Source organism: Vigna umbellata, chromosome 3 (assembly GCF_029865625.1).
Source record: "Vigna umbellata cultivar VRB3 chromosome 3, Vumbellata_1.0, whole genome shotgun sequence".
In the NCBI taxonomy this organism is placed as follows: domain Eukaryota; kingdom Viridiplantae; phylum Streptophyta; class Magnoliopsida; order Fabales; family Fabaceae; genus Vigna; species Vigna umbellata.
Genome location: NC_142167.1, coordinates 25,157,714 through 25,185,302, shown reverse-complemented (window position 1 = coordinate 25,185,302; position 27,589 = coordinate 25,157,714). Strand labels below are relative to the sequence as shown.

The 27,589-nt window shown below is 32.3% G+C and overlaps 1 long non-coding RNA gene and 3 pseudogenes across 1 annotated transcript; 1 reads left to right on the top strand and 3 right to left on the bottom strand.

The window, feature by feature from the left end:
* Positions 1–638: 638 nt before the first annotated feature.
* On the bottom strand, positions 639–2,075 carry LOC148202082 (uncharacterized). Its single transcript, XR_015784825.1, has 2 exons — positions 1,379–2,075; positions 639–1,248 (listed from the first exon to the last, which is right to left on the bottom strand). It is a non-coding gene; the product is annotated as an uncharacterized LOC148202082 (long non-coding RNA).
* A 3,451-nt stretch (positions 2,076–5,526) lies between these two features.
* On the top strand, positions 5,527–11,666 carry LOC148202081 (uncharacterized; annotated as a pseudogene).
* A 7,501-nt stretch (positions 11,667–19,167) lies between these two features.
* LOC124821275 (fasciclin-like arabinogalactan protein 11 pseudogene) lies at positions 19,168–20,634 on the bottom strand (annotated as a pseudogene).
* A 3,853-nt stretch (positions 20,635–24,487) lies between these two features.
* Positions 24,488–25,639, bottom strand: LOC148202080 (fasciclin-like arabinogalactan protein 11 pseudogene; annotated as a pseudogene).
* Positions 25,640–27,589: the final 1,950 nt, after the last annotated feature.

Sequence of the window (27,589 nt, the reverse complement as noted above, 5' to 3'; positions counted from 1 at the left end):
TCATGTGTCAATTCCCATTTCAATGTAGTGATAAATGTCAATGTTTTATATTCAATTTGGTATATTTATTAATATTATTCAATTCACACTAGTGCACTAAAGGAAAACGACAGTGATTATTTTCGTTTATTCGCAGTTATATACAGGCAAGATAAAAAGTCTACCATTGTTTACCTCGATTCTGAACCAAGACAAAAAGGTGTATGCTTTTGCCTCGATTCAAATGCAACCGAGGCAGTAGAAGATGTTTCGAGGGTGTTTCTTTTTTACTCTCTTTTTTCGCTAGACTTTTGACCTCGGTTAATGATGAACCAAGGTAGTAGAAGGTTTTTTTATATTTTACAAAAGAATACAGTCCTGTGTAGTGGGATATTAGTCTGTATTAATAGATGCATTTAGTGGTTCCATTACACATATAAAGTTGTGACTAGGTATCAATCCATACTTCTTCAATGACAACTTCCATTTCAGAATTTTTTCTAATACTTTAGAAATTCCCTATCTTTGAAAGTTAATAATAATGGAACATGTGATTCGTAAAACGATATAAATCAATTTTTAAAGATAACTCCCCAACTGTTGAAATTTGGAAAAAATCAGTATTCAGTCCTTTGCATAAATTGTGCAATGATGCATGACTCTTGCAAAAGTGATTTGTGGAGTAAACCATTGGAAGGGAAAAATTGAAAAGTACTAAACTAGCCAGTGATGTAGGACAAAACTGAAATAAGTTCTTCTGCAAGTTGAGTAGAATATTTTGCAACCAAAACAGTTTCTTACCATTTGCATTTGCACATTCAACTGCAAGATCAAGAGCAGATTTATGTGAGCCTATTACTGTGACTCTTTTTGCTTTGATCAATTCAGCAGCAGTGTCGTTGTCCAGATTGGAGTAGTCCATAGAGTGTATAGTTTTTCCATAAAAAATTATCCAAAATAACATATAAAGTAAATAAAAGAAGTGGAAATACCAGCAACGTCTTCTTTGGGCTGTTTTGCCTCAGTGGTGCTCCTTGACCAAACCTTGCTCAAGTGCTTTTCCAGCTAGGCATCCAAACTCTTGAGATCAATCTTATCAGCTCTAAATATCATATCCTTACTGCTTATATTCAGAACCCTTCATCTTTGAATTCAGAGCCCCTTCTGCTTCCAATTCCTTCTTTGGTATCTTTACAACCTCGCTTTTTGAATCCATCTTCACCACTCACCACTCACCACTTCAAATTCCAATACCAATATGTACAACCCCTACGATGTTAAAATAATTTATAAGAAAAACACTACCGTAAAATTTTAACAAGCCAAAAAAAGTTTCGAAATTTACATCTGTGTAATAAAAATTAAGGAGCAAAGTAGAGGTATCTATCAAAGCACAAACCTTGTCAGAAGCCACCAAGAAACGAGCGACCAGCTGAAGCATCAAATGAAACAGAAAAATCAGATTAAGAATTAAGCTAAATGTGACCAAAAAATTGACCTTTTTTTATGGCCCCAAAAATAACACAGAAAAAAGGTATCTTTGTTAAAGGAACAATCTTGAAGGGTAAACCCATAGGAACCCAATCCCAACAGGAACCCAATCCCAACAATCCATCGCTCAAACTTTGTTATTGGAACCGCGATTTTGCCTGCAATTGAGGGAGGAGGAGAAGAACATGTCGTCGTAGCCGTTGATGACAGTAGACAGGCCTTCATCCGTGAGAAGAGAGTTAAAGGGATCGCCGACACAGTTGGGGTCGTTGTCGCTCGACTCGTTGGCGAAGTTACGCCCCTCAGAGGTCTCGTTGATGGAGTGGAACTCGAGGATGAGGCCGCACTCGGAGTAGACGATGTCGCCGGTGGAGTGGTTGGGGACGGGGCCGCACTCGGAGCAGACGACGCGAGAAGAAGGCACATAGGAGATGAGAGATGGGAGATAAAGACGCTCTTGTGCGAGAAGAATAATAATAGTGCATTAGGCTAAAGTGAAAATATCAAGGGATCAAGACTCGGTTATCTGCTTAATCGATGTCTAAAGTGTTCGAAAAAATTTCAAAATGAGATTTTGGAGGTTTTTATGTCTCGGTTATGAACCAACCAAGGTAATAGATGCTTTTTTGACTCGGTTTCTCTTACAACGAGGCTTATAAATTCATTAAAATTACAAAAATGTCATCATATTTTCTTATGTTTCGATTTTCTGAAAATCTAAGCGTATTATCCACGTTAAAACCTTCCTTTTGCACTAGTGTCAGTTTCATTTTATTAAAATGGAACAAATTAAAGATTAAATTTAATTTTTATAAAAATGTTATAATGATATTTTTACTAAAATTTAATTTTTTTATTAAATATTTTAATTAAAATTAATATATTTTATAATAATAAAATATTAAAATAAATTATTGTAATTATTGTTGTAATAAAAAAAATAAAATTTAAAAATAGTTATTTTTACATAAAGAAAAAGATATATATATATATATATATATATATATATATATATATATATTTAAATCTGACAATTTTATTTTATATTTGATTAATATAATGTTGTATCACATTTATATTGAATAGATTATGTGATTTTTTATATTTTATATGATTTTTAACTTTTTAAAATTTTAAACTAATGATGTTAGTCTCACTTTTAAAATTTTTATTATAATTTTATATCAACTCTAATTTTAAATTAGAAATATTTAATAAAAAAATTAAATTTTAATAAAAATATCTGCATAATACTTATATAAAAATTAATTTAGTCTAAATCTGTTTCATTTAAAAAAGAAATATGGATGAAATTCAATATAAAACATTAACACGTCCTACTACATTGACATATGACATTGTTATTATCACGTGACAGCTATTTATACAAAAATCTAGTGCCAATACTAATACAATGTAATGTCAATTTGAAAAGTACAATAAGAGTTTGAATTGAGCATAAAATAAGGGTTTAAAGTGGGACAAGTATGACATTAGGACCGAAATCCATAGTGATAAATAGTTACTAAAATAGTTTTTTTAGAAACAGAAACTTAGTAAATCTTAATTATAAATGCTTAGGTTGATGAACTCACCAGAATCCTAGTCGCAGCTAAACCCTGGCCGACCATCGTCGTTGAACTGAGAACGATGATAAACTCTCGAAAGACCTTAGTACGTGCAACTATGACCACAACTACCAATGATGAAAAACGATGAACCTAGAATACAATATTTAGGGATGAATGCTTGATTTGGGAATGACGCAAAAAGCTTAAAGATGAATGCAAAATACTATGGGACAAAGTCAAAAACTTGAATAGGAATCGCAATATAAAAAGGTGACCAAAATCAGAAATCCTTAATTTGGAAATATGAAAGAAAAGTGGAAAATTTTGAGTATTAAGAAAAAAAAATTTGAATAAAAGAGAAATGTTAGAAAAGTTAGAATAAGAAAAAATTAATAATAATTTGTATTGGTCTTAAATTTCTTTAAAAAAATATTAAAACTTCCATTATTATTAACTTTCAAAATCTTATTATAATAATTTCAAATCATGTTAAGTTTTGGAAAATTTTTATAACCTTCTTAAAAATAATCCTACTAAATAGTTTTTTTTTTAGTGTTAGTTGATGCTTATCGACAAAAATATTAAAAATATGATATTTTGAAAGAAATGTTTGATATGTTGATTATATTCAACATAATACAATAATTGAATGAATAAAAGATTTTTGCCATCTTAATTTGTTCTTAGAATACGTATTTGAAGAACATTTTTAATTAAATTGAAAAGCATTTAATTATTGAGTTGGTTTTTTGCCTCAGATTCTCTAATATGTATCTTTCATGTGTGCCTATGTCACCCTATGCTAAAGATTTTGTTTTGCAAGAGTTGGAAGATACAAAGGAAACATATGAGGAGATGTCTTCTAACTTCACGTGTGCTATCTATGATACTTATATATAAAGAAGTACTTAAATGTGCCAAGCATTATAAGAGAACTCTTGTTTTATCTTTTGACCTGTCCTACTTATGATGGAAATACAATAATGAAAATTATTTTATCAATTTTTTTAAAGATAGTTTTTTAAATTTATTAATTTTTTAATTTATGATATTTTAAACTTAACTATTTTTTCAATTATAAAATTAGGTTAAAATATAATTCAAAATTATAAAAATATTTATATTAAATAATAATAATTTTATTTTATTATTGTAAAAAAATAACACACGAATCTATTTTTACTATATTTATAACTAAAAACACTTTTAGAAATTTTATTATATTAATGGATTATAATTTAATACTTATATTAGTTTCAAAATTTATACTTATTTAAATAAAAGTATATGTATTATTACTATTATTACTATTTGTTACGTGAGATGTGATTTTTAATTTAACTGAAGAGAATGTTGGAAAAATAGTAGGAATAGTAGATTTTCAAGAAATATATATATCATGGAATAGGAATTTCTGTGATTTGAATCATTGAACATCTTATGGCATTGCACTGTCAATTCGATTAAGAATGAAATGAAGAAAATACTGTGATCTATCTACCATGGCTAAAATGGTTATCATGGAGAGAGTGAAACTGGTAGAAGGATTGGACAAGCTGTATAATAAGTACCCTTATTTTCTCATAAAAAACATAACACTAAAATTTGAGTTTAATTACTCACATAGTTGAAACATATTTTACGTTTTAATTTTGAAACACATTTTACTTTTTAACATAATTTTTAATGTATCATTTACAATCTATTATAGTTTATATGATCTAAATCTAGAAGATAAAATTATATGTAAAAAATTTAAATGAAATTTTATAAAATTATACATTCTAAATGAATAATTATAATATAGTAGAAAAAAAGGCTCCATTTTTTCCACTATTAATTTTGATACAAGACTAAAATAGACTAAAATGTCCTAAATAAAATTAACAATTCAATAAATTACCCACAAATTACTAGTGTTTATAGAGTAGCCATTTTTAATTGATGTGAGTAAATAAAGCAAATCAATTTGAAAAATATATTTTTTGAAAGAAAATATAAGTACACTTAATATCGAATTATTTAATATAAACATTGGAGAATTGTTTAATGAATGATTGTAATTCCAATTGTTGACCTAAATTTGCATGTAAAGAAAAAAAATTACTTCTTCATTGATTTTACTCTTACCGAACTCAGGATAATACTATTGAATTACCATTTAATCTAATTATATTAAGATTAATACATAAAAATTAAATAGATGGGAAATAAATACAGTTTGATTTGAAAAGAAAAATGCTGAAGTTTTGAAACAGCAAATATAAAAGAACCTTGTTGAAACGAAAATCGAAGGTTGTTGGTAGGGTAAAGTCGCAGCCGTTACCACCACCGCATGTTCTTTGTTAGGAATTAATCAAATAAAATCCCGTTTCGCATTTTTCAGTTTTCATTTCTGATGTATTGGCTATTTAATAGCCTGATCTTTGCATTCCATACACAACAGTATTTTCTTTCAAATTAACTCTCTCACATAAACACTCTACGTTAAGATTCTTCTCCTTTCCATGTCCATGGGGCTTCGTGTTTTCAACCTTGTCTTCAAAACCATTCACAAACCCAACCTAAGACCCTTTTCACAGCCATTTGCATCCACTGCACTCCCTCACTCCACCCCACCCTCTTTCTCCGACACCACGCCTTTCTCGCCCCTTTCACACCTAACCCCCCTCCAAGTCCTTCAAACCCTCCAATGTCTCCACCACTACCCCTCTCTCGCCCTCTCCTTCCTCAACCACCTCCACCGCACCGGCTTCCCGCACACCCTCTCAACCTACGCCGCCATCACCAAAATGTTCGCTTTCTGGAACCTTCCCAGAAAACTAGACTCCCCCTTTCTCCACCTCATTACCCTCTCAAAACACCACCTTCTTCCCTTACACCTCTTTCAACTCTTCGAAATACTCTTCCAAGACTTCGACCACCATAACCATTACTTGCTCAGAGCTTTTGGTGGCTTTGTCAAAACCTGTGTCAGTCTCGACATGTTTGTTGAGGCCATTGATTTCTTGTTCCAAATTGGGCGCCGCGGAATTGTCCCGGATGTTCTCACTTGCAACTTCCTCTTCAACAGGTTGGTGGAACAGGGCGAGGTCGATAAAGCACTGGCCGTTTTTGAGCAACTCAAGAGGTTTGGTTTCAGACCCAATTGTTATTCCTATGTAATTGTCATCAAGGCGTTGTGTAAAAAGGGTGACTCGAGTCAAGCTGGTTGTGTTTTTGAGGAAATGGAGACTTACATTGAAGGATTTTGTAATAAACATAAGTTTGCTATTGGGTATAAGTTGCTGAAGGAATGGACAAAGAGTAATGCCCCTTTGGAGGTTTATGCATACACTGCGGTTGTTCGCGGGTTTTGTAATGAGATGAAGTTGGATGAGGCTCAGGGTGTGCTTGATGGCATGGAGAGGCAAGGGTTGGTTCCTGATGTGTCTGTTTATTCTGCATTGATTGAAGGGTATTGTAAGGGTCATAATCTGAGCGAGGCTCAGGGTGTGCTTGATGACATCGAGAGGCAAGGGTTGGTTCCTGATGTGTCTGTTTATTCTGCATTGATTAAAGGGTATTGTGAGGCTCATAATCTGAGCGAGGCTTTGGCTTTGCATGATAAGATGATTTCGAAGGGTGTGAAGCCAAACTGTGCTATTGTCTGTTACATTCTGTTTTGTTTGGGCGAGATGGACCTTACTTTCAAGGTGGTGGATCAGATAAAGGAACTGAAGAAGTCCAAGATGTTGCTTGACGACGACGATTGGGATATACTTAAATTTTAAAGTTTTATTAATAATTTTGTTTAGATTTTATTTTATTAGTTTTGAATATAATAATATTTAATTTAATTTGATAAAGATAAAATATAGATAAATAAATTTTATTTTTAAGACAGTTAGACATTTTATTTTCAAATTTTATTTTTTGTTCCGTAATATTGTTCATCACATGTTTTATTTTTCTTTTCATAATACTGTGTATCATATGTTTTATTTTTCTTTCCGTAATATTGTATATCACGTCTATTTAATCAATTTTAGAAAAATTATGCCTACAACATTGTTTTTTATTGCCTACAACATTGTTTTTTATGCTTTGTTTAAGTTAGGGAAGGTGGAGGATGCGATAGAGATGTCGGAAGACATGAAGAGAAGGGGTGTGGCTTTAGATCTTAAGCACTACACAACCTTTATCAAGGGATGCTGCCTTCAGGGTGATCTCGTTAGTATAGGTTTAGGGTGTTTAAGGAAATGAGTGATGAAGTTCCAAACCTGATATTATAACATATAATGTACTGGCGACTGGGTTGGTTAGAAATGGTCATGTTTGTGAGGCATTAAAGTTTTTGCAGAGTGAAGGCGTGAAGCCAAACTCTACTACACATAAGTTAATCATTGACAATTTGTGTTCAGTGGGAAAGGTTTTGGAAGCTGAGGCGTATTTTAACAGTCTGGAAGATAAGAGTATTGAAATCTATTCTACCATGGTTAATGGCTATTGTGAAGCGGACCTTGTAAAAAAAGCCTATGAAATTTTCCTTGAGCTGTCAAACCAAGGAGATATGGCTAACAATGCCTCCTGTTCTAAGCTAATTACTAAACTCTGTATGACAGGTGAGAAAGCTAATATGTATCAATTATAATAATTAATTTTAAATTGTAATAATTAGTCTTTATTAACTAATTTTTGTACCTTTATTTAGTTTAGTTGTTAGTGTTAAATATCAATTATTATAATTGATATTATAATAATTGATATTAAATTGGTGGAGTTTATTCTCTTTAACATTTTCCAATTATGTTATCAATTTGTATATTTATACTACTGTAATCCAATGATAGAATTAATTCATTCAAAATACTTTTCTATATGGTATCAGCCTTCATCTATTAACAACCCTCATGAGCCATCAAAACCCTTCACTTGCATCACTCTCAGCAGTGTCACCAAGCTTCTATCCTCAAATTACCTCACCTGGAAACATTAAGTTGAAGCTCTTCTTGATGGTCTTAATTTAACGCCGTTTGAGACAAGTTAACGGTTAGGATAAAATGTGTTCATTTTTACAAAAAGTATGACCCAATTGAGACAGATAAAAAAATGATGACCGAACCGAGATTTTTCATACAAAATGAGGACCAAAAGAGGGTTTAAACCTTTTTAATTTGGTTATAGTTTTCAATAATTTTATTCGATTTTGTGATTTTTTCTAATATCTTTTAAATGAACATTGAACGTTATAGATTGTGTCTCAGTTTGTGAGTTTTTTTATATATATTTTTTACTTTTTAAACTTAAAAAATTGTTCATGTGTGTCAATTCAAGTTTCAATGTAGTGATAAATGTCAGTATTTTATATTCTTTGGTATATTTGTTAATATTATTCAATTCAGTTTCATTTTATTAAAACGGAAAAAATTAAAGATTAAATTGAATTTTTTATATAAATGTTATAATAATATTTTAATTAAAATGTAATTTTTTTATTAAATATTTTAATTAAAATTAATATATTTTATAATAATAAAATATTAAAAGAAATTATTATAATTATTGTTGTAATAAAAAAATAAAGAAAATAAAATTTAAAAATAATTATTTTCACATGAAGAAAAAGATATATATATATATATATATATATATATATATATATATATATATATATATATATATATATATATATATATATATATATATATATATATATATATATATATCAACATAATACTTATATAAAAATTTAATTTATTCCATTTAAAAAAAATATGAAACAAATTCAATATAAGACACATTGTTATTACCATGTGACATTGTTATTTATACAAATATTTAGTTCCAATAATAATACGATGTAATGGAAAAGAAGTGCAATAAGAGTTTGAATTGAGCATAAAATAAGGGTTTAAAGTGGGACAAGTATGACATTAGGACCAAAATCCATAGTGATAAATAGGTAACAGTGAATTCAAAAGAAAATAGTTTTTTCCAGAAACAAAAACTTAGTAAATCTTAGTTCTAAACGCTTAGGTTGATGAACTCACTAGAACCCTAGCCGCAGCTAAACCCTAGCCAACCATCGCCGTTGAACCGAGAATGATGATAAACTCTAGAAAGAACTTAGTACGTGTAACTATGACCACAACTACCAATGATGGAAAACGATGAACCTATAATACAATAGTTAGGGATGAATGCTTGATTTGGGAATGACGCAAAAAGCTTAAAAATGAATGCAAAACACTATGGGACAAAATCAGAAACGTAAATATGAATCACAATATGAAAAGGGTGACTCAAAATCAGAAATCCTTAATTTGGAAATATGAAAGAAAAGTGAAAAATTTTGAATATTAAGAGAAAAGGTTAGAAGAAAATTTGAATAAAAGAGAAAAGTTAGAATAAGAAAAAATTAATAATAATTTGTATTGGTCTTAAATTTCTTTAAAAAATATTAAAACTTTCATTATTATTAACTTTAAAAAACTTATTGTAATCATTTCAAATCATGTTAAGTTGTGGAAAATTTTTATAACCTTCTTAAAATAATCCTACTAAATTTTTATATTCAACATAATACAATAATTGAATGAATAAAAGATTTTTGCCATTTTAATTTGTTCTTACAGTACGTATTTGAAGAACATTATTAATTAAATTGAAAAGCATTTAATTTGCTGGCTCAAACGAACCGTAAAAATGCTGTCTAAGTATCGAATCGAAATCCTAAAAAAAAAGTATCATACCCTGTATCATGTGAACTTGGTGTTATTATATAATCTATGGGCTATGACTGTTGCTTTTGTAGCTTCCTGTTTACACCCCATTTTGTTTGCTTTCATTAGTGCCTAATCTTCACTCTGGTCTTCTACATGTATCTTTTCACCCGAAACAACATTGTACTTTTTTTTTAATTCCCATTATTTATACAAAAATGATAAAAGGGAAAATTAAATTAATTTTCTATCTCGTCTTAAGTTTAATATGTAGGGAAAGGAAGGAAAAAGAGTTAAAAAGTAGAGGTCCCACTTACAAAGAAATTTTTATCTTCCTATAAAAGAGAGAATTTATTTTTGTAAAATGAAAAATTTACACATTTATTCATAGACAGATAATAGGATAAGAAACTTAAAACATATCTGTCGCAATGAAAAAACATTTTACTCAATATTTCCCGGTGCTTAATAAGAATATACGTATAAAACAAGCCAATGTACTTTGTTTATCATTAATCATACGATATGTTATATCGTCGACCTCTTCTAGAAAAATCATCATCTAAAGCAAAAATATGCACAAAATATGCAGAGAACCTTTCCTTATATAAAAAATATTCTTTAACACACATAAATTTTTACATTCATTTGACATTACTCCTTTTTATCTTTTACTCTTTTCTTTGTTGAAAAAATAAAAAAGTTTACACTTTTATAATTATTTTATCCTTATACTCTATATCAAATGAATGTAAAAGTGTATCATGATACCATTACTCTTCTTTTTTATATATATACATATATGTATATATATGTATATATGTATATATATACATATATGTATATATGTATATACATGTATATATGTATATATGTATATATACATATATACATGTATATATACACATATATACATATATACATGTATACACACACACACACACACACACACACATATATATATATATATATATATATATATATATATATATATATATATATATATATATGAATAATGTTACTTTAACACGAATATTGGATTTGACATTTATATGACACATCGTAGATCCTATTGTTGGTTTTATTCCTTAGGGGTAAAATTGGAAAGAAAAAGAGAAAGTGGAATGAAATATTTTGAGTTGGTTTCTTGCCTCAGAATCTTTGATCTATATCTTTCACATGTGCTCTCATGTGTGCCTCTATCATGCGTGAAATGGAAATGTGAAAGCAGCGAGTCTCCGTTGTCATCCTTTATTGAGGCACGAAAGCCATCGAAGTCAAGTTAGAAGCTTAACATTGTGAGTTGTTTTGAATCCTTTTTCTTCTCTCAGAATATATTGTTTATTTTTGTTTAGGGTTTTTATAGATTGTGGTTCTTGGTTGGATTGTGGGTGTTGTGTTGGGTTGCACATGTTAGGTTTTGGTTTTTTGATTGAGTGTGCTAATAATTTTATCTCTAAGGTACTTCTTCACTTTCAAGTAGATTGTGTGGAAGAGTCATGTCAAACCTATGGTAAGAAGAACATCATTGACAAAACGGCCCTACATCACATGGGTCTTCAACATGGACTAGATGGATGGACATTTAAAGACGAAAATCTGAATGATGAAGAAAAAGCATAGGCTGGATCGTCATCTGCCTCTTTCAAGCCTAAATCAAAGTTTGAAAAATACAGGATCAGGCAGATGAACTCTCTCTCTCAATCCTCAGTAAATCTCAGTTTGAAAAGATCAATAAGGACATTGCTGCTATCAAAGGGAAGCTAAATATTCAGAGCTTAGATGATGATAGTGACGAGAATGAAGAGGTTGATACTGAAGGAGATGAGGAAGAAAGTGTCAGTCGTTAAGGCAGTTTCTGACACACACTTGCTTCTATGCTTTACTATTCTAATCTTTTTGTCCACAGATTCCTCCGTGATTCACATTTGTGAAAGAACACCATTCGAGGCAAAAAAGATCAAACAAGAGTTCCCTTATAATGCTAAACAACAAAGTTACTGATACATACCATGTGCCTGACACATTTAAGTACTTCTTTAGGAGTATCATACATAGCATACATGAAGTTAGAAGCCATCCTCAGCTGTTTCCTTTGGATCTTCCAACCCTTGCTATAGAGCATGGAGAACAAAATCTTTAGCATAGGGTCAAAACAAACAACAGTTCCAAATCAAAGCATACTTATCGGTTTAACATTAATTACACAAAATCCAAGTTGCTCAGGTCTACACCCGAACCTGCACGCAACCTCCCACAGACCTGCCTTACTGAAAGTGCTATGATTAACTGAGAAAACAAAGGGTGAGTTAAAAACGATTGAGTGAGTCAGTGAGGTGTCAGCCGTTAACGTAGTTGCTGACACACTCTTACTTCTATGCTTTACTTAATCTAATATTTTTATCCATAGATTCCTCCGTGATTCACTTTCATGAAGGGAACACCATTGAAGACCAAAAATATCAAACTCCCTTATAATCCTTAGGAACAAAATTACTGATACATACCATGCACCTGAAACATTTAACTACTTTTTCAGGAGAATCATACATAGCACACGTGAAGTTAGAAGCCATCTCCTCAGGTGTTTCCTTTGGATTTTCCAAGTCTTACTACAGGCCATGGAGAAGAAAATCTTTAGCATAGGGTCAAAACAAACAACAATTCCAAATCAAAGCATACTTACCGGTTTAACATCAGTTAGACAAAATCCAAGTTGCTCAGCACTACACCTGAACCTGCTCGCAACCTCTCATAGACTTGCCTTACTGAAAGTGCTATGATTAACTTTGAAAACAAATGCTGAGTTAAAAATGAGTGACTGAGTCAGTGAGGTGTCAGCTGTTAACGCAGTTACTAACACACTCTTACTTCTATGCTTTACTCAGTGTAATCTTTTACTCCATAGATTCCTCAATTTCACTTCTTGAAAGGGAACACCAATCCATACCAAAAAGCTAAAACAAGAGTCCCCTTATAATGCTTACGAACAAAGTTACCGATACATACCATGTGCCTGTCACATTTAAGTACTTCTTTAGGAGTATCATACATAACATACGTGACGTTAGAAGCCATCTCCACAGGTGTTTCCTTTGGAACTTCCAACTCTTGCTACAGGTCATAGAGAAAAAAATCTTTAACATAGGGTCAAAACAAACAACAGTTCCAAATCAAAGCATACTTAAGGGTTTAACATCAGTTAGAGAAAATCCAAATTGCTCAAAACTACACCTGAACCTGCTCATAACCTCCCATAGACCTGCCTTACTGAAAGTGCTACGATTAACTGAGAAAACAAACAGTGAGCTAAAAACAAGTGAGTGAGTCAATGAGGTGTCAACCGTTAACGCAATTGTTGACACACTTTTACTTCTATGCTTTGCTCAATATAATATTTTTGTCCATAGATTCCTCCGTGATTCACTTCTGGGAAGGGAACATCGTTCATGACTAATAAGATCAAACAAGAGCTCCCTTATAATGCTTAAGAACAAAGTTACCGATTCATACCATGTGCTTGGCACATTTAAGTACTTCTTCAGGAGCATCATACATAACACACGTGAAGTTAGAAGCCATCTCCTTAAGTGTTTCCTTTGGATCTTCCAAGTCTTGCTATAAGACATGGAGAACAAAATCTTTAGCATAAGGTCAAAACAAACAGTAGTTTCAAATAAAAGTATACTTACCGGCTTAACATCAATTAGACAAAATTCAAGTTGCTCAGGTCTACACCCGAACCTGCATGCAACCTCCCATAAACATGTCTTACGGAAAGTGTTATGATTAAATTAGAAAACAAACGGTGAGTTAAAAACAAGTGAGTGAGTCAATCAGGTGTCGGTCGTTAACGCAGTTACTGACACATTCTTAGTTTTATGCTTTATTCAATTTAATCTTTTTGTCCATAGATTGCTCCATGATTCACTTCTTGGAAGGGAACACCATTCAATACCAAAAAGCTTAAACAAGAGCTCCCTTATAATGCTTAAGAACAAAGTTACCAATAAATACCATGTGTCTGGCACATTTTAGTACTTCCTCCGTGATTCACTTTTGGGAAGGGAACATCATTCAAGACAAAAAAGATCAAACAAGAGCTCCCTTATAATGCTTAAGAACGAAGTTACCGATTCCTACCATGTGCTTGGCACATATAAGTACTTCTTCAGGAGTATCATACATAACACACGTGAAGTTAGAAGTTATGTCCTCAAGTGTTTCCTTTGGATCTTCCAACTCTTGCTACAGGACATGGAGAAAAAAATCTTTAGCATAGGGTGAAAACAAACAGCAGTTCCAAATCAGAGCATACTTACCACTTTAACATCAGTTAGACAAAATCAAAGTTGCTCAGGACAACACCTGAACTTGCTCATAACCTCTCATAAACCTTCCTTTCTAAAAGAGGTATAATTAATTGAGAAACCAAATGGTGATTTAATAATGAGCGAGAGTGAGTCAGTGAGGTGTCAGTCGTCAACACAACTGCTGATACACTCTTACTTCTATGATTTACTCAATCTAATATTTTTGTCCATAGATTCCTACCAAAAAAGAGGGCATTACAGACGACCCGAGTCCGTCGAAAACAGCATAAAATCGTCGACAATGCCTATTATCGATGGATTACCGACAGTCTATAGGCCATCGGTAAATCGTTTGTTGCTAACCATTACAGATGGCCTTTGCCCTTCGGTACCGATAGGTAATAACCAAAGGACAAAGGCCTTCGATACCGAAGGCCTTTGGTAATTACCGAACCGAATAGCAGTTTCATTCCATTAGTTTAGATTATGGAATTTTTCATGACATCAAGTCAAACTAACCACTGATATTTCGATATTTCTACTGGAAAAGGACAGTTGAAAAGGAGATATAAAATGATATTGCATAATATGTTTGTAGTCTTTTACATAAGATACTTGTTGCCACAACACTACAACACTACAAGTTCTTACACCTCAGTATAGAGGAAAAACATTTAAATTCTACACGAGAACTAATAATAAAGACTATCCAAATTCAAGCGGCATAACGAAATAGACTTTGATCAAAGTGCCATACACCTACAAGCCATAAAGTATAAATGTAAGTAGAAGTCATAGGTATTGGGAGAAAATTACCATATTGCTGGAAATGTACATCAAAGGTATATTTTTTCAACCAATTTGAGAAGTAATAGTAGCAAAACATACCGTGACCCTTTCCAACCCTCCTAAGTTGAGTCACATACTGTGATATATTCTTAATTGCTTCAACCTATACAGAAGAAAGAGACATGTTTTATTTAACATATAAAACACATTGGTAATATACTCAATGAAACTCTAGACCAGATGTAATAAGAAATTAAAAACTTCAATTAAAGATTGGCAGAGTAGATTTCACATGCATTGGAGACAAAACCAGAACATTCAACAAGACAAGCAAGAAACAAGCTATTTAGAACAGTTGGCACGCAAACAGAACCTAATACGTCAATTTGACATTTAATAAGTCAATTTGACATTATTTGGTTCATGTGAATGACAGAAATCACAAAATAAACTGAATTTACAAATTTTAAAGCTTACACAACAATTTATACATCAATTTGACTTAACTAAACCACCAACTCTGCAATTTCAGAATTAAAATGAAAAGAAATAAAATAACCTTAAGATAATATATAACTTAGTCCCTTACTATAACTAAATTAGATATTTGAAGCAAACTTGGTCACGGTTCAGACCTATACTTCAAGTGTATAGGCATAAAGATACAACTAATAAGGTCTGACCAAAGAATAGGTATACGGGAGTGTCCAACTTTCTATAATAAAATATAGAAAAGGCTAAACATATTTCTAAGATTCTTTTGGTGATTATCTTACAAGTGGATTACTATTACATCTAAGTGCAATTCAAAATAGTTAATGAAGCATGTATTCGGTGGGACATCAAAGATAAGGTAAGTTGGTATAAAATAAAACATTGAGTGGAACAAGATACTTTCGGTGGTTTATGTGGAAATAAAGCTGCAACATTTTCTTTTAAAAAATTGATATAAAGTGAAAGAAAATTAAAAAAGGAAATCAAATCTACAATTATTTATGTAAAACATGTTCACAATTCCAAACATGTACTAAAACGTTTATGGCAATAAGTCATATCATAAAAATATAAAAAATGAAAAGAACCATGAATGATGGCATGATCTAAAACAAGGTATCAAAATTACAAGACGGTATAGGCAATCCTGTCATAATATTAGTGGATCCTAAAACAAAAGGTTATCTCCCCTTTATTTCATTTATTCTTTGTTTAGGCATTCAGTATGTCCAGACTCAAAGAAATATTATGCATCAACCACTTCCTCACTCCATCAAGGTCATGCAATTTAAATTAATCATGGCAGCCAAGCACAAGTTTATTCCATATATCACGAGTCAACAACAAGTTCATCGTACGACAAACAAGCTTTCACAATATTGCATTAACCGAGTATACAAGATACAACAAGGTGTAAACCAGAAATGATGCATCCCATACAACAACAACTACATGAAGGTACTCATACAATATAAAGAGAGGTTAGTTCCCCTACCTCAAGTCCAGTAAGATAAGATCTCTTAATTCTGATTGCTCTAAGTTCCACTACTGCTTCTTTGCACGTTCAACTTAGAAGTTCCGACTACCTCACGTTCTGTCCATCTAGAATTAGTTCTATTAGACACAACAAATTGGATGTAAGTTGTCAACAAAACAAATGTAAAATGAACAATGAGATATGATTTATACTAATGATTATTGCAGTGCAGTGGGAACCATAATCCATAATAAGCATCTCGCCATCGAAAGATATGAACCAGTTCAAAATTCAGAAGAATTTTCCAAATCAAAGATATTAAAACATTTTTTTCTTACAAACTTTAGCACAAAAATCATGTTTGAAAGAAGAAAATAAAGCCAACAATTTTCTTTTTAGTTCATACAGGAAATTCATTGGCCAAAACACAAGAAAAATAAAGAAACCAAGATGAGAAGCTGCACTAAAATAATTCTTTTCACATGAGCACAACAAACAGTTCATACAGGGTATTGACAATAATAAGAAGAAAAAAAATTGTATTTTTCAATCCATGTGCTAAAGTTTCAATACAAGACCAAAACATATCAAGACAATTAATCGAAGACAACATGGAAAGGCAAAGAAAATACTTAGCTCTGTGCATACGCGCCTAACCTAGGATTTGAATACCACTTGATAGCTCTAGGTCGAGGCGAATAGACGAGGAACCATGGAAACTAGCACAGATCGAGCTAATCAAAGAACAAGAACAACGAATGACGAACAACGGAGGCAAACCCTAGATTGAGTGGTTTGATCAGTGTAGATTCTAGGGTTGGGGATTTGGGACATTTTGATCGGTGAGAGAAAGGATTCCACGATTGAATCGATGGAATGGAACGAAAAGAAGTTTTAATCGGGAAAAAGTGAAGATAGAACGATAAGGATAGGTTTAATCGATGAAAATGGTGGATTAGGTTGAGGTAAGGGAGAAATGTACGGTAGAATGAAGATCTAGATACTAACTGTGGCTAGCGGATGAAGATTTGAGGCGGAGGAGCTCAAAATATGGATCGGAGACGAGCGGAGGTCCAAGAGAAAAAGGTATGTGTGCGGGTGGATCTCTTGAGAGAATGGTTGGATGAAGATGTGGTTCGCATATGATGAGGCATCACAGGCATTACCGAAGGGCAAAAGCCCTTGATATTTAATTTCACCAATATATTGCCGAAGGCCTAAAGACCGTCGATAATAAACCTTAGGTAATATGCGCTTCTTTTGTAGTGTTCGTGATTCACTTTTGGGAAGGGAACACCATTCAAGACCAAAAAGATCAAACAAGAGCTCCCTTATAATGCTTAAGAACAAAGTTACCGATACATAGCATGTGCTTGGCACATTTAAGTACTTCTTCAGGAGTATCATACATAACACACGTGAAGTTAGAAGCCATCTCCTTAGGTGTTTCCTTTGGATCTTCTAAGTCTTGCTACAGGGCATGGAGAAGAAAATCTTTAGCATAGGTTCAAAACAAACAGTAGTTCCAAATCAAAGCATACTTACCGGTTTAACATCAGTTAGACAAAATCCAAGTTGCTCAGGACTACACCTGAACCTGTTCGCAACCTCCCATAGACTGCCTTACTGAAAGTGCTATGATTAATTGAGAAAACAAACGGTGAGTTAAAAACAAGTGAGTAATTCAATGAGGTGTCAGCCGTTAATGCAATTGCTGACACACTCTTACTTCTAATCTTTACTCAATCTAATCTTTTTGTCCATAGATTCCTCTGTGATTCAGTTCTGGGAGGGGAACACCATTCCAAACCAAAAAGATCAAACAAGAGCTTCGTTATAATTCTTAAGAAGAAAGTTACCGATACATACCATGTGCCTAACACATTTAAGTGCTTCTTCAGGAATATCATACGTAGCACACGTGAAGTTAGAAGGCATCTCCTCATGTGTTTCCTTTGGATCTTCCAAGTCTTGCTACAGGGCATGGAGAACATATTCTTTATCATAGGGTCAAAAGAAACAACAGTTCCAAATCAAAGTATACTTACCAGTTTAACATCAGTTAGACAAAATCCAAGTTGTTGAGCACTACACCCGAACCTGCTCGAACCCTCCCATAGACCTGCCTTACTGAAAGCGCTATGATTAAGTGAGAAAACAAACGGTGAGTTAAACACGAGTGAGTGATTCAGTAAAGTGTCAGCCGTTAACGCAATTTCTCCGTGATTCACTTCTTATAAGGAAACACCATTCAAAAATAAAAAATAAATATACATATATTTTTTGTTTTTTGAGTTAGTCCTTCTAATTTTTAAAGTTAATCCTTTTCCTCTCATATATTTTTTATATTTATTTATTTATATCTACATCTAAATTCTTGTCTCCTTATTTTTCAATTTTATTCTTTAAATATCTTTTAATTAAAATAATTATTTTATCAATTTTTTAAAGATAGTTTTTTAAATTTATTAATTTTTTTTAATTTATGATATTTTAAACTTAAGTATTTTTTCAATTATACAAATTAGGTTAAAAATAAATACAAATTATAAAAAAATTTATATTAAATAATAATAATAATTTCATTTTATTATTGTAAAAAAATAACATACGAATGTATTTTTACAATATTTATAACTGAAAACACTTTTAGAAATTTTATTATATTAATGGATTAAAATTTAATACTTATATTAGTTTCAAAATTTATACTTATTTAAATAAAAGTATATGTATTATTACTATTATTACTATTTGTTATGTGATATGTGAATACTAGGAATACATTCGTAGATTTTCAAGAAATATATATATCATGGAATAGGAATTTATATGACATTATATAGCATGAAATAGGAATATCTGTGATTTGAATCATTGAACATCTTATGGCATTGCACTGTCAATTCGATTAAGAATAAAATGAAGAAAATACTGTGATAATGTCTTCGGACATCTCTATCGCATCCTCCATCTCCCCCAACTTAAACAAAGCATAACTAACAATAACACAATTTGTCTTCACATCCCTCGAAATCATCTCATTTTATGCAAAGCCAGAAATGGATCAATTACCAGAAGTAAGAAACAACTTACAAAAACAAAAGAAGTAAGAAAAACCCATCATGGCATGCATGCATGCATACATTTTCACCCTACACTATACCCATAAACCAGAACCCCAAGCACCAAAGCATACATATCACTCACAAATGCACAACAAAAAGTTCCAATCCCTCATATCATTCCATCCACACTTACCTCAGATCATAACTCCACTCACCAAACCCACCACTCCAACAACAACAACCTTATTCACCCATTTCATCGAACAACCAGCGGAAACACCCGCGGGCAAAGCCTTCCCGTCGCTGCCATCATCGCTGGCGGTGCTACTATCATCCGCCGCTGTGGAATTTCCTTTATCAGCCTTCGGCAACCCTTTTTTCGCCAACGACGGCGCTGGAGCTGGCGCCTTGCTGGGTAGCACGAGATCGAGAGGGAGAAGCACCTTGTCCACCTGGTATATCGCCAACTTGTTGTCGGAGTAAACGGTTCCGGTGACGGAGGCGTTGACGGCGCCGGTGGCCATGCTGACCTGGCTACCTCCAAAAGTGGTGACGTTGAGTTGCAGCCTCTGGGGGTCGTCACCGGCTTGAGTTTGAACCGGGTTGGTAAGAGTATCGAAGTTTGAGATGGCAATGAAGGAAGAGAGAGTGTGGAACTGCAAAAGCTCCACCTTCTGTCTGTCGGTAAGAGAGTTGAGGAAGCCTGCTTTGAGTTTGGAGAAGGCACTGTCTTCCGGTGCAAAGAGGGTTAACCCTCCCGAGCTTGAAGTTACGAGCTGTGAGTTGAGTTGGTTGATGAGTTGGGTGGTTTTCAAGAGGCGAGTGAGAACGGAGAACCTTTTGGCTTTTCTTAGGATTTGGACTATGTCAATGGTGGGGCCTTTGGGGATGATCGTGGGTGTAGGGGCCCCACTTGGGGTCACCGGGACAAGAGGGACAGTGTTGAATCCCGGTGCCGGTGCTGTTGCCGGAGAGGGCGGCGAGGGCTGGGGTAACGGTGGTGATGGTGTTGAAGGGGGTTGAATTGGTGAGAGTTGGGCTGAAGTGGTGTAAAACAGTGCTAGAAGTAGAATTGTGGTTGGTATAATGAAAGATTGAGATTCTTGCATGATCCTCATTTGTAGGTTGTCTGTTTCTCTTTGGGTGAATGATAGAGTTTTGTTTTTTAGAGTAGTATATAAAGCTTTGGAGTTATTGGGGTGTGAGAGAATGGGAGAAGAGGTTGGGTTTTTATTTTGGAGGAAAGGTGGTGCATCAGAGTGTGATAATGGTGGAATGATGAATGATTGTTTGGTTGAATGTTTAGCTGGAAAGATATACAGAAGAAATCTGGTTGGTTGTGAGGGAAAGGTGGTGCATCAGAGTGTGATGATCACATCATTGGATGCATGGGGACAATGTGTAGATATTGGTTAAGAAGTTCCATCAAGTAGGAGGAACAAAAACCTAATATGGTAGCAATCTAAAGTGGCGTTGTCTCAGGGAGATTCAGGTGAGGGTGGAGTCATCAAGACTTAACCATGCACCTCCTATTCTATCACAGCTCATAAAACATGGTATACTGTCTACCCTCCTCCATGTCTTACATCCACCACTTTTTAAGTTTTTTTTGTCCTTTTTATAACAAAGTTAAGTGTTTATTCATTAAGGATAGAGTAATCATGTATTAACATTTTTTTTTACATTATTTTTACTTAGTATATGTGTTAGTTTTTCATTGAATTTAAAATATGTTATTACAATAATAAATAAATAATAAATCAGTAAAAAAATGATACATGTATTAAAATATTATTAAAAATTATGTTAAAATATTTTCTTAAGAAAATAAAATTATATCATATTATTTGTCTAACTATAAATAAAAGTATGATAATAATATGTTAATACAAACTTTTTTACAATATTTTGTTATTATTTTATCAGTATAATAATAAATAAATAATTAATCAATGAGAAAATAAAAATATTATAAAAAAAATTGTGTCAAAATATTTTTTTATATTAAAATATGCAATAAAAAAACAATGTATCCTTTAGACATTTTCATTAATTTGACTCTCTTTTTTTTTATAATTGAAAGCATATAATAATATGTTAAATGAGTGTATAAATATGAGTATTTTTTTTTTTTAAAAGTTAACATATTTTGACCGGTAGAAAATGAAATTTATACTATTTTGTGATCGCTAAAAAGGAAATTTAATGTATCTTGTTAATAGTGAGGAATGAACTTCATAAATTTTTATAGAGATTAAATATTAAAATTATGTTTAGTTTAAATTACTTTAATATAAAGTTATTTATTAATATTTGTCATTAAATACATGTATCAAATACATATGTCTCTCCATTTTATTATATCCCAAAACTTAACACAAATTAAAAGTCAACAAAAGCGACTTATTTTAGAAAATAACAGTTCTAGTAGTTTCCGAGATATAAAATTTCTATATGTTTCTCATCAATTATCTCCTGTGCCATATTTTTTTACTATGAAATTATATAAATATAATTAATATCTCAAATTTTTAATCTAAACACTTGTAGTGAAATGAATTTGTTGAGGATGTGTATAAGGGCACCTTCAATTAATTACTAAAACCTATTTTTAATTCGACGTTGTCCGTATTTATTGATTATTAATATATAAAGTTGTTTTTTTTTTCTTAAACACTGGATACTAGGCCTCGAACCTTATAGAAATCTGAATAGGCACAATTTTAATTCTGATAAGCTGTAATTATTATTTATATACTTTTAATATTATTATGTAACATAAAGTAGCTCAGTGTAAGTGAAAACCTTACCTTTTTCACACCTTTTACATTCCTAAAAATGACAATTCAACTAATAGATAAGTAAAGAAGAAAGAAAAAAAGTAACAAATTTTAAATATAAAAGACAAGTTATGCTTAAAAAATATTATAATTCTTAATTGTTCCAATACTATTAATTGATAAAAACATTTTGAAATGCTTGGTATTCTTTGGTGCCCACGACAATAATTTTATGAAACTACTTTTAACTTCAGTTTTTATACAGGTCCACAAATCTTTCATAGATGATTAAAAAAATACTCTTTTTTCACTACAATGACCATAATTTGTGATCTCAAATCAACTAAGACAACTTAAATTAAATTCAATCAGCGATATTTTCTCCTCACAAAATACTGGGAAGACGACGTTTCAAAATATGACATTTGAAGTATTTATATATTACTTTTCTCATATTTATGACTAGAAATCTAGTATAACTGAAGTAATTAATTTCTGTGGATATACAATGTAAAAAGGTCATTGTATAACACCTTTTCTGTTTGTCAAAATTTATAAAACAGAATTTTGAAAAATAACACTGTGATATATATAAAATTTTTATATTTATTTAACACCATCTTTTTTTTATTTTTTATTTTTTCTTAAAAAATGTAAAAATTTATTTCTTTATAATTATTTTATATTTATAATATATATCAAATATAAATATAAAAATGTTTCCTCTTATCATTATTTTAAGGTTTAATAGATTTGGAGGTCTCTATTTGTGCAGATTTACGTTAATTAGGTCCTCCTATTTTGAAAGTGTTCAATTGAGTCTCTATTTATATAAAATTTGACGTCGTTAAATTTTGTGCGTTGTGGCATGCTGAGGTAATGAAATTAAAACATATTAGGATTAAGTTTGGTATTTTGGGGTAAAATTTTGAGTGTGCGAGAAAATTGGGGAAAATAGGGTGTTTCGTGGATTCGTTCTGGTTCGAAATTGGGAGAAAATAGGGTTATAGTAAGAAATTAGTTGTGGATGAAGTTTGGTTTTACGATTTTGGCGTCATCTATCGGTGATTTTTTGGTGGAATCGCCAAATTGTTAGCGGTGAAGCACTGTGGGCAACACCTGAAGTAGAGTCTTCTGAGTTGACTCAAAACCAGCATAGAAACATTGCACTGTGTTGGCGGAGGAGGTCGAGGAGTTGGGATGGGGAGAGGGTGGTGAGTGGCGGAAGTGGAAGATGAAAGAGTGAAGGAGAATTTGAAGGTGGAAGAGATAGAGAAAGAGAATGAGAAAGGTGTTGTGTGGTATTAGGTTATTACAGTGTAAGGAATAGGGTGGTAGTAGAGAGAGGATAGTACCATTGAGACAAATTTACAAACATGTGGCGTACTTGAAGAATTGGTGACCACAACAGCGATGTCCAGACGCCAAAATCACCAAAGGAATTGAATAATCCAGTGCAAAGATAAATCAACCAATTCACTAGTGAGAGATAAATTATCACAGAAGAAAAATTGGCTCCTTTTTTCCACTTCTTTCTCATCAATAAAAACACACTAAAAGTTCATAAACCCAGAAGCCAAAGCCATAAGCAGAAAAACATTGTAAGACTGTAAGGCATGGGAGGTGCACTAGGCGGTTGGATTGGGGGTAGGCATGGATGCAGATGTTGAAGAGGTGGGTGTGGGAGGGTGAGAAGAAGGTTTCCCAGAGAGGGGAGAGGGTGAGGAAGAGGAAGGCGATTCTAGAGGTGGAGGAGAGGTGGGAGGTGGTGTGTGGGGCAACGGCGCGACGGAAGAGGACAAGGGCGCGAGGGCGTCGGCGGAAGAGGGCTACTCAACCATTTTTAGGTTTTCTTTTCTCTATCTGATGAGATTGTGAAATACAGAGAATTTGTTTATGGTTGGATTTAGAATGGTTAAGACATTTATGAGCTTTGAAATCTCTTCATTTAAGAGGACTATATTTATTAAATATAATTTATTTTAAACTTAAAATAAAATAATTCTACATAATGAATTGTTACTATGTCACATGATTAGTAAATGCTACCTTATGTCACAAGACATAAAATCTAACTCATCGACATCAATTAACGATAAGGACATTATTCACTCAATTTTACATGAATAGAAATTAAATTGAACACTTTTAAAATAGGATTACCTAATTAATGCAAATCTCCACGAACGATCTGAGAATGAATTAAACCTTATTCTAATGTACTTACAAATTATATATTTTTATAATAATAAAAAATTTGTTGTGCTACTCATTGACGACAGAGAGGAAGAAGATTTTCCAGCGGTGCACATAACCAAATAAAAAACAAACAGATATTCCTTTCTTCTTTGATAATAAAACGAATTACATATATTTTTCGCTTGATCACAAAACAAAAACAGAACAAGAGTTCCCATAACTCACAAACAACGCTTCTCCTAAGCAATAAACAAGTCAATACAACATAAACACAAGTCCACAGAAGTTGCCTGTTTGTCCTGAAAACACATTAGAAACTTGGAGAAATTGATGTTCTTCAACACGACATTGTAGCTGCTGCTGCAAGCAGACCAATCCCAAAGGACACCAAGGTTGTTCCACGAGTGCTTACAAAACTGGTGGCTCCAGAGCTGTCCTTGGTTGCTTGAGCTTGGTCATCATCTTCTGCTGAAGAGTTTTCCTTATCAGCTTTAGGTGCCTTGGCCACAGCTGGAGCTGGAGCTATAGACTTAGGCTTAGAGAAGTCCAGCGGAATGAGCACCTTGTCCACATGATAGATTGCAAGAGTCTTATCTGCGTACACAATGCCTGTGAGAGTGGCATTCACCTCCCCAGTTGAAATGTTCACACTGTTACCGTATGCTGTCACGTTCAGCTGATACCCTGTGGGACTGTCACTGGCCAGTGTCAGCACAGGGTTGCTCAGAGCGTCAAAGTTTGAGCTTGACACATAAACGGGGAGGACATGATACTGTATCAATGCTTTCTGTTGTCTGTCTCCCAGGGAATTGAAGTACCCTGCTTTGAGTTCTGAGAAGGCACCATCATCTGGTGCAAGGATGGTTAAGCCTCCATTCTTTGAGGTGACAAGCTGTGCGTTCACTTGGTTGATGATTTGGGTGGTTTTCAGCAATCGGATTAGAGTGTTGAATGACTTGGCCTTCCTCAGGATCTTCACGATGTCTTGGCTGCCAGAAGTATCACCTGAAGAGGGTGACTGGGGTAATGCCGGAACTAATGGCTTTGCCGGTGCCGGAGCCGGTGCAGCGGGAGCAGGTTTTGCGGGAGCCTTAGGGGCTGGCGCTGGTGACTGAGCTAATGTGGTGATTGAGAAAATTGGGGCAATTAGAAGAATTGAGAATAAGAGAGTTTGTTTTATCTTCATGTTGGGAATTGAGGGCTGTGATTTCTTTGGTGCTAAATTGCAAATGAATTGGATGGTGCTATTGCAAAGAATGGTTTGATTTGTGGAAGGTAGAACGGGGGAGGGTGATTATATAGATGGAAAGTGAATGAAAATTAGGTACAATGTTGAGTTGTAAAATAACTTACGGTTGTTTTTGTGGGGATATCTGTTCAGCATCTGCTATGAATAATAAGGTGGAATATCAAGGCAGATAAAGTTGATTGAGAATGGATTTAGCTGCTTATGACATTGGCTTTTGCTTGAAATGCAGGGAAAATTGAATGAGAAGTGAGATCTCACTTGGTTGTGGATGATATAGAAGATGCAAACTAGTGCAGAAAAAGGAAGCATCCTCTATTATCATTCGGGTAAGCAGATGTGAAATTAAATCAATCACAATTAAGCAAGCTAGCAGTAGTAACTGTTAAAGCCTCTTTTTTCTATATTTGTTTCAATTAATCATCAAAAAGCCAGGTTGGAATATCTGACAAACGCCTCGCTTCTCCCTGTCGGAACAATTAAACATAACTCAAGTCAATTTATCTTTGCAGTCAGCGAGACAAAAACCAGATCGAAGCCAGGTTCATTAACATGAACTTTGCATTAGGTTTTTATACGTTCTTCCTTCTTAAAAATTCATCAACAGAGCACTGGTTTCTGAGCTTTAAGTACACATGAGTTGATAAAAAACAGATTATTTTGCTTTTAACTAAATATAACAAGGAAAAATGGCCGGTATTCACAGGAAAAATGGCTGGTATTCACATGGTAGATTACTTTAGACTTTAATTTATAAATTAATTATATTTTTTATTAATAATTAAAAATGTATTGTATGTGTACCTGTACAGATAAATCAAGTCACACTAAACTTTGTACTGGCACGTCTAGATAGATCAAGTCACATTAAACGGATTGTCCAGTTAGTATGAAATCAATCAGTGACCATCGTATTGCAGAAGCTTATAAATAGAAAGCGAATATATAGTTATTAGAACTTTTATGACACATTTTATTATAACATTGCTTAACCATTCGAATATTATACTAACTTAAGCTTTAGATTATTTTTAATAAATACACTCCATCGATTGTAGAGCATAATCAACAAGAAAAAGAGTTGAAAAAATGAAAAAATATGTTAAAAGTGAACACTCCATTTCATATACTAAAAACAAAAACTACTTTATATATAAATAATTTTTAATTTATATAATAATTTATAATTTAATTATTATAAAATCTAATATTTTTTATCCCCAAAAATACGGTTGAGATTACCTCTATGTTCAATATTATCTAATTATTATGTAGACAACTTTGTATTTATAGCAAAGTAATTTTTTTCTTTATTGTGATATATAATGGTTATTTGATAGAGTTATTGATTATAATTTAAAACTTGTTATCCTAACACAAATTATGATAATGAGAAACAAATCTCTTATAATGGTAATATAAATACTTACGGGTCGTAAAATTATTATGAATATGATATTAATAATCTGAATGGTGATAGTATTCCTTGAGTAAATATTAAAAGATTTCATTCATTAATTTACATATATAAATTAATACACTATACATTATTGAATTGATTTTAAGGAGGTTTCGAAATGGTTAACATTATCTTGGTATGTCAATATAAAATTCTTAAGAAAAAAATAAATACTTTTAACTTTTTTGGCTTATTAAGTAATATTTTAAAATGACATTTAAGTTTAGATGTGTTAAATGATATAAACAATTTAAATTATATTTTAAAACAGATATAATTCTACATATTAGAATTAAAAAATAAAATTTTAAACAAATTAAAATATATAAAAGAAACTAAAACCGTAAAGTGAATTTATTAATAAAATAATTATGCAAAATCAATCAAAAGACAAATTTGAACTTGTTTAAACAAATTTATCTTTCCATATTTAAAAAGAAAAGGAAGTAAATAAAATAAAATAGCCTTTCATAACTAAAATCAATTATTGTATAAGTTCAAAATAATATTTGCGATAAA